Below are 9086 nucleotides of genomic sequence, written 5' to 3'. Positions count from 1 at the left end.
CCTCTTTAAACAAACACGTTTATGACCTTTAATATGATTATAAAAGTTTTGTTGTGTAAAGTTGTTGGTCTATGGTTGTGTGTTTTACTTCCTGCTGCACAAATGAAATTATACCATATATATACATACACACAATATATACATCCACCGATATAAGAGTTATGTTTTTTTTATATAATTTGTAGAAAAAAAAAAAAAAAAAAATTTATAAAAAAAAAATATATATATATAAAATCCATTTGTACTTATTATTGCTTTCGGTCGATTGTTAGTTATTCGTTCGTCTGTATATATATAAATCGCATTTTTGAGTAAGTGGTATGAGAAAAAAAAAAAAAAAAGAAATCCCGGAGAAAAAAAAAGCAAAACTCCACCAACAGCAACAACAATCAGAAATTGTTTGATGATGTAGTTATTTGTAAGAGATCATGCTTTCGTATATTTTAAGGTTACAACCTTTGATTTACTCATTTGCTCGCCTTGTTTTTCGCTTTTTTTTTTTTTTTTGTTTTTTTTTTGTTCTCTTCTACTTATTTCTTTTTAATATCATGACTCAATGTCTGCTTAAGTAGTTTGTGTTACCAAAAAAAAGTCTATACCATGAGGGAGTTTTTTTTTTTTTTATTCTTTTCAATTTTTTATAATATCCATCTAACGGTTATTATTTTTAAGAAACAAAGAACAAGTATAAAAACAAAAAGCTATTCAACAACTTGGGCGAATTTCTAATATCCACTACCGCATCATCTTTAGTAGATAATATGACTCCCCTACCAACACTATAGTTCTTAGTAATAGTTGGATCAAATTTTCTAGAGACTATAACCTATTGATCACAAGTTGTAGACATTTCTGCTTGTTTTCCAGACTTTCTTTTTTAGGTATTGAAGGCCTATTTATCGATGGAAAACGTTCACGGAACTGAAAGAGTATAAAAGTTCTTGTTCTCTTATTGAATTCTTCTGGATCGAGGGTTCTAATAAAGAGCAATTAAATGAAGCATTGCTTGTGAGTGAAGTGAGTTTATAAAATTTTTGGCGCGAACATCTCTTGGCGTAACAAAGACATGGAAAAATCAATCTACTCACAAGCCGCGATAGTGAATTTGAAAATGAGATATTAATGTGTTATCATTAAGGTTTGCTACAAATAGTCATGATCACGTCGTAAAATGTTGTATTAGAAGATTTTTCCGGGATTGCGTGAGAAAATGTGAATTATGTTATAAATCAAATTTTATCGCAACTAAAAAAACGAATACTTACTAAAATCCGTTTTGAAAAATATTTTAAAGATTTTATATATGAATGCAAGCAACTTGAAAAGTAGACTTTAAAAAAAAAGTAATTACGTTATCTACATTTATTTACATTCCCAAGCATTAATGAAGTCTTTAACTGAATCGTTTATCAAGCAATCTTCTGTTTCTCTAATAATACTATCACTTTTCCATAGCATCAGAGCTTTTTTTCAATCAAGTGATTTGACTTTTTTTGATATCATTTCACGCGAGGAAGTATTTAATAATGGCTTCATTCGAATTTGTCAAGATTCTCTTGTCGATTCTAACAAGAGATCGTCTCATGGCATTGCACATTCTTTTTAATTTATAATCTATAATATAACTAAATAAATTGGTATATACATATAATCTATAAAATAATTATGCTTCACATGATTTACAGTACAAAACTATACCAAGTTTGCGCAACATCGACCGATTCAGAGGGTGTTTCTAAGTGCATATAAGTCTACTGGCGCGTCTATCCATCGGCCTCTTTTATTTTGGTATGTTTTACTCACATGCAGCTACCTTTGATAGATTTTGATCAAATTTGCTACATTGCTATTATGCCTTATTTGGAAAAGTCGTTATATAAATAGGTATAGGGTGATGTAGAGTTTTTAAAGGTAGCCACTGCTAATGGTTTATCTTGCTTTATGTAACTACATTTATTTATATAATTATTACTAGTAAAATAATAATAAAAATAATAATTTATATGAAATAAAATACAACTACCGTAGTGACTATTAGTCTTAAGAGACGATGGCAACGCCACCTTTTATCGATTCCCAAATATCTGGATGTTTCTGTTCTTCATTTCGCGAGAATAATTGTTTTTTGTTAGCCGCTGTTATAGTGTAAACGATATTTGCAGAATCGATAGAATGTTCGCATTTAAAAAAAAAGAGTGCATCGTGACGTTCTAAAAACAAAGATTATTCAAGTTGGGAAGAAACTCTCGTGTTCTTGTGTCATAAGTTATTCTGTATTGAAGTATTTGGCCAAAATACTTCTACGAAAAATACTATTACAACACTATGTAGAGGCGTAGAGTCGCTAAAACCCTAGGAGAAACTTTAATCAGTCAACTTCGGATCGCCCAAAAAGAATTAAATCCTGTCCAGTTAAGTTAATGCTAGAGGTTTTAGTAGACGATCCACTACTATATAAAAATGCGCAAAATGTGCAAATGTATCCCTCAGACATTAAATATATTTTGCTCACATGAATCTCATAAAACAACTCTTAGCCTCATTGTGAAAGATTTGATAACAAATGCCTTAAGAAAATACATTTTTGAAAAATCCTCCGCGACACCATTGAATTTTGTTCTTTGAAAATATTATATGATTTAAAGACAAAATACTATACCCAATAATTTGATCTTGATTTAAAAAAACACACACACACAAATAGAAATAATGTCATTATTTCTTTCCGAAAAAGAAAAGCCTTTGCTTACTGCCCACAGTTAGTAGCTTTCCGCATTTCTTCTAATGAGCTAATAAGATGACACCATAGACCATCTCGGCAAAAGTCATCTTCGTAACCTAAGCCGCTTAATAAAATGCTATCGTAATTTCACAGTGTTATGGTGTAAAAGCTATACGCAGTAAATTATCGAGTTTTTGAGGCGGCAAAGTAATTTGTGGTTTTTTATTAATGCTCCCACAACACACTAGGGTTAAAATAAACTGTACTTAATTGACGTAAAGTTAAACAAACATTCTTAACCGATCACATAGCCAACGATGAAACAACTTTTGGGGTAAGTTTCATGGAGTGTAAGTACGATTGGAGTTTAGATGTTAGAGTGTTATAAATCTCACATTTATTGTCGACCAACAACAACAACAACAATTCGTTAGAGAGAAAAAAATCATGAGAATAAAGTACAAAAATGGTAATAACACAAAGTTCGAATCAAACTTCTTGGCGCCATTTGATTGTGTAACATTTTTGTTAAGATTTTCTTGCATAAAAAGGGAAGCATACCTTATTGCGAACACTCGAACAGCAACGATAAATTGCTTTCATAATAAACTGCCAATATAAAGGAACATGCTCATGCTTAACCCATATTATTATTTAAAACTTTAGTTGAAATTATATATCCCGTCTTGACACAACAGACTTCCAGAACTCAATTATAATTCGTTTGAGAAATGAACTTAGGTATACTTCTCTGCCCTCACTTCAAATAACTTTTCTTTTTTCTATAACTATTTTTATAAAACTTAAAGTAAAAAAAAAAAAAAAAAAAAAAAAAAAACAGCAACAAAAGGATGACCAAAAGAATGCATAAAAACGAAGAACAAAATGCAAAAAAAAAAATAAAATAAAATAAAAGTAACTCATGAAAGTAAATTGTCTAGTGTTTTAAGTATATATTGCTGTGGTTTGCTATTTAGTGGCAGCAGACAGCATACATATGAACTTTAAAACTGTTAACGTAATGCTTGTGCTAAGATTTGTTTTTTGCTTGCCCCAACAAATATACAAACACCACTGGTATAGACAGAAGTTGTGCTAAGACAAAAGCACACAACACGATATCACTTTTCCTTAAATGAAAGTTAAGGCAGAAAAAGATGCACAAAAAAACAAAAAAAAAAAAAACAAAGAAAAAGAGAAAAAAAAAACGCAAGATCACGAAATAAAAACAGCAAAGCGTAGAATCTTCCTTATAAAGAATTATACAATAATTGTTAACCAATTATAACGGTCGGTTGGGACCGCAAAGCAAGAAAAAACGTTAAAAAAAAAAAAACAGACAAAGCTAAGCAGCTATGGCCATAGACTGGAAGGCAAATGAACGTGAATAAAAGACAAAAAAAAAAAAAAAAAAAAAGTAATGCAACAAAAAAAAAATTCAATTCCCCTGCCGGGTAGTTTTCTGGGGAGCATAAAAACACATTTATTAGCATTAAAGTAAGTAAGTAAATGAGTTAGTCAGTCTAAGGTGTTTGTGTCTAATGGTAATTTTTACACTCTCTATAAAATCGCGTTAATGTGCTATTTAACGCAATTAAAATTGCTTAACAATAACTCAACTTGATCGCTGGAAAAACCCTTAAGCTACACATATATGACAGATGACAAGATGTGTGTGTGTGTGTGTGTGTGTATGTGTATGTGTATATAAAAAATTAATGTTTATAAACAAATGTATATAAATATTTTTATAATTTTAAATGCAATCAATTCTTTCTCTACAGATTGAATCCTTTATGTATAGAAATATTCATCAAGTTTTTCTTTAGCATCGCCTTTTCAACAACAACTGTGCTGAGTAAAATTTTTTTAAAAACATTTTCTCTACTTTAAACACCTTATTAAAATTCTTTCTAGGACTTATTTTTCTTCCTCTACATAAGTCGTCTGATTTTCTTCTTCTTGCTTTTATTTTATTTTTTTTTTTTTTATTATTATAAAAATAGTAGCATAAGATGTCCATTTATGCCCTTTTATCATTTCATACCTAATGAGCTTAATTAATTTGTTTGACAAGAAACCAACACTAAAGGGAATATTAAACATGGACATCTAAACCTTAATGCTTGATACTAACTCTAGAAGAAATGGTATACATATGCATCGTCAAATGAAAAAATAATTGCCACTGAACAAACAATATTAGGTAATTAAAAAAGGCAAAAACAAAGACATGTGCAAAAGAAGAAGAAGAAGAAGAAGAAAAAGAAGAAGAGGAGGAAAAAAAAGGCAAAGAAAAGAAGCAACTCGTTTAACTTGATATTCTCCTGAGATTACAAGTGTAAACATGGCCATGAACACCACTCCAATTATGTATATGCTCTCAGTATATATATGTAAGTTTAAGTTAAGATGAATGTTTTCAAATGCCTAACCTTGTAAGGGGAGTTTTTATAGTTTTAATGAGATTTATTTGACTTAGTAATATTAACGGATATAAGTCAAGTTGAGGGAGTGACTATACAATGATATATTATTTATATAAGATCGCTCGTAATAATCGCTTCTGTGTATATAATGGGGGGAAAAAAAAGCAAAAATTAAATTTGTTCCATATTTCAGTTTGAAAAAAAAAAAGCTATAATTCTCGTCTTGGAAACAATCTTTGATACATGCCATGTCAGCTCTACACACAGAAAACACGAAAGGTCTTTTTAATTGTAAGTCAATGACTTGATGCGAACTTTATATACCGTGACCTAAGGAACATTTGTACGCAATTGTAGCAGATCAAAGTTCATCAAATTCCTTTACGTCGAATTTATATCTTATAGATATGCCTTATAAGGCGTTTAGAAAAGTCTTTTTAAAATTTAATTTGTTGTTAAATTATAGTTAACTAAATTTCATTTCTTTATCTTAATTGTGGAGTCTGCGCGCTTTATGACAAACAGACGGACCGAACTCAGACTCTTAGCTGATCAAGTTTATATGTAATTTATGCGGCCAGTGAAACTTTCTTCTAAATATTTAAAACGGAAGGACATATCCACGCCAATGATGATGAATATGTACAAATGTGTTTACATAAAATGGAAGGAAAAAAATCATGTAGCGTTTCAATTGAAATTTTTATTCTGGTTATCCACGAGCTGCTTAGCTTCTTGTATTTTGTCGGATGCAGATATGAATTCCTTCCAGTCTTCTTCTTTTTACGAAAGCGACTTTTATTACAAGAGAAAGACCAAAATTATTTTATGCAATTCTTTGTCCAACACTAGCTATACGGTTTTCTTATGTTTTACAAAGTGACCGTTCTAGTCTAGTCTGTCCGTAAAAGTAATATTTTGCGGTTATTTTTCTAAGAAATGAAGCGCTGCTAGGACAGATAATAAGCTAAAGCTGAAAACAGGAGTTAATCAGAAAATGGAATGATTAATGAAAAGAGCGGCGGTAATGGAACATCACCTTTTCATTGCTGCCGACATTCACTATGTGGGAAATCAGATGTGAAACTATTAAGAAAATTCGCTTTACCATAATTGATTGGGGTCGGCTTGCTTTCAATGTTTTGCTCAACTGCACCGAGATGTTAACCATGACAGCATACAATATTCTTCATTCAATACTAATTCCTTTCGTAGGCGGCTATAGTTGATGGTTTTCTTGACTTGCATCGCTATTTTTATATATCGCAAGCACTTTTTATTATGATTTCTAAATCAGTAAAGCCTTGCTTCAAATCATATAGATAAAGTAAAGCGAGCCCGTCTAACGCACGTGACACTAGCGCTAGTCATTGTTATTTAATTGCACTGCAGCCCTTTCAAATAATCCACCAGTAATCGATGTTCTCACTGATTCATATGCTTCCACTTTCAGCTACAAATATTACTCCCTTTTTCTCTCTCTCTCTCTCACTCTCTCTCCTAATACGTATAATTCTTCCAGACCCCCAACGCGCTCACACGTACAGGGAATATCACTAATGCCTCCCAAGTTCTGATACACGGTAGAGATTGATCCAAAACTTGACAGAACTATCTCCCAAGGTCGTCAATAGTCATTGTGGAGGATTTTCTTATCAATCAGCTGAAACGCCTGTAATTAGGGAAATGTTCTCCAGTTTTAATGCATTTGTTTTCTGTATCGAACAGTGTCAACGAGCTCCATTGTTAGCGTTATGCAATCAAGGGCGAAAATTATTTAATCATGAGATGGAAAGCACGTTTCATGAATTTGATGATAACCCGCTTTTCGCACATTAAAGCAAAACATATAAAATCCAGTTTTCTAGGAAAGAAATAAGCAAAACCTATCATTGTAAACTTTGGCAAATTCAGTCCTCCTTTGATTTATCTACTTTTAGAGTCAAGTAAATTAAATGATACGTGGCTTATAGTGGTTAAACTCATTATCAAACAAAACTTTTTAATACACGCCGTTATCGAACAGCGCTTGATAGTAAGAAGTTGATCAGAAACGTTTTTTTTTTTTTTCAAATTATGACTACCGCTGTCGCGTTAAGAAAATACATTACGAGCTGTTGTTGGACGACTTCACAAGAGATCAAAATAATTTTCTAGATATATCCGAAGTATGTTGGCATTTGTATCAAATCAAAATTCAATTTTTCACAGCAGCTACCTATGCTCGCTCAATTTGCTTAACTTTTTCTAACCTGAAGGTATTTAAAGAATTAACTTCATTTAAATGGAATCTCTTTCATTATTATGATATTGTGAAGTAACGCGCAAAAAGCCAAACTAAACACATTTATAGAAATCGTCATGGAAAAACCAAACGATTCTTTAGAATTTTTCTTCAAAAAAATGAAAAAAAAAAAAAAAAAAAAAATAATTTTTTTGCAATATCAAGAAGAAGAATCATTTCTCTTTAGCAATAATTTTAAATATTCATTACCTTTTAAAAAATAATTGAGATCGTTATATATGTAGGTATGCGCTTATGCATACATACTATACATACGGATGGGATCCTTTAATTCGCTTAAAAGTTTCCAGCTGTGCAAACAACTAAAAGATACCAACCAACCGACCGACCAAACGAACGAAAGAACGTACGGCCAAGCCAACAAGTCAAGCACAAGTCAACCAACCACACAAGAAACCAATTGATTTTAAAACTTACTTCTTTTTCCTCATGCTGAAAAAAAGCACAACTAAAATAGACAAATATACATATATACATACATACATACATACACACACACACACAAACAAATATAACCGAGCACATATGCTCGCCTAAACATAAAAAAACATACGACCGAAGAAGAAGAAGAAAAGAAGACCAATATGTGCTCTGCTGTTGATATTGCGCTGAATTGGAGCTAAAGTTATGCAAAGTGCATGCATGCAAGTGAAGGCATATCAGAGCAGCATATTGTGTTTATTTGGTGCCACAAGTAGGTAGCGAAGCCACGTCCCGACATCCATGGTCAAATAGCATGGCACAGCACAGCATAGCTCAGCATAGCATAGCATAGCACAGCACAGTACAGCACAGCACAGCATAGAACCGCACAGTTGTGCGGTTGACTTTTCGTTTCGCCACGACAACGACGAAGACGTGGTCGTTGTGCAACTAAAAACGAAAAGTGAATTACACTTAAGGTCGAGGTTAATAAAGCGCATTGTAGTTACTTAAATCAGAATATGCTTTTAAATAAACCAGATGCATAGACAGACAATATGACAATACTGGCAAAAAAATACATTTATAAAAATTTAATTTCCACACTTTCCATTTCCTGATGTTTAATAAATTCTAACATATACAATATTTGTTCTTTTCTCTGTTTTTTTTTTCTATTCTCGCGTTTAGTCAGACCCCCACCTCTACTACTACTTTAATGAAAATATATGTGCGTTATCCAAAAGTCTTTTCTTTAACTTTTTATAGGTTTTTTTTTTTTTTACCATTCACTGCTCTATAAATTTCTCATTATTTTCTAGTTGAAAGTGTTCTGGTTAAAAATAAACCTTAAGGTATATTAAAGGTAGATAGGCAGGTAGGTAGGTAGGTGCCAAAGCAAAAGCCATCACGAGCGAGCATCAAATACATTTTATAAAAAGAAACCTACGCAAAAAAATTAACTCGCACGGCGGCGACACACACCTCAAAGCCTTTACTTTCAATTTCTAAACTATATGTGCATAATAATCGAAAGAGAAAAGTGAACTAAACGAGAAATACTTTTGCTTATTTGCTATTTATATGCAGCTAAGGTCTGGTGGCATGCAATTGATTGGTTGCACTGTCATATGATCTTGTGTTTACGAAAGAGTTTTGCTTTTTTTGCTTATCTCTTTCTTTTCTTTTTTTTTTTCATTTTCATTTT

The 9086-nt window shown here is 31.8% G+C and overlaps 1 protein-coding gene across 3 annotated transcripts in view; it reads right to left on the bottom strand.

The window, feature by feature from the left end:
* Nucleotides 1–9086, bottom strand: part of LOC119641991 (autophagy-related protein 16) — a 202128-nt gene that overhangs the window by 113388 nt on the left and 79654 nt on the right. The window lies entirely within an intron of this gene.

Source organism: Glossina fuscipes, unplaced genomic scaffold (genome assembly GCF_014805625.2).
Source record: "Glossina fuscipes isolate IAEA_lab_2018 unplaced genomic scaffold, Yale_Gfus_2 204, whole genome shotgun sequence".
In the NCBI taxonomy this organism is placed as follows: domain Eukaryota; kingdom Metazoa; phylum Arthropoda; class Insecta; order Diptera; family Glossinidae; genus Glossina; species Glossina fuscipes.
This window is presented reverse-complemented; position numbering and strand designations above follow the sequence as displayed.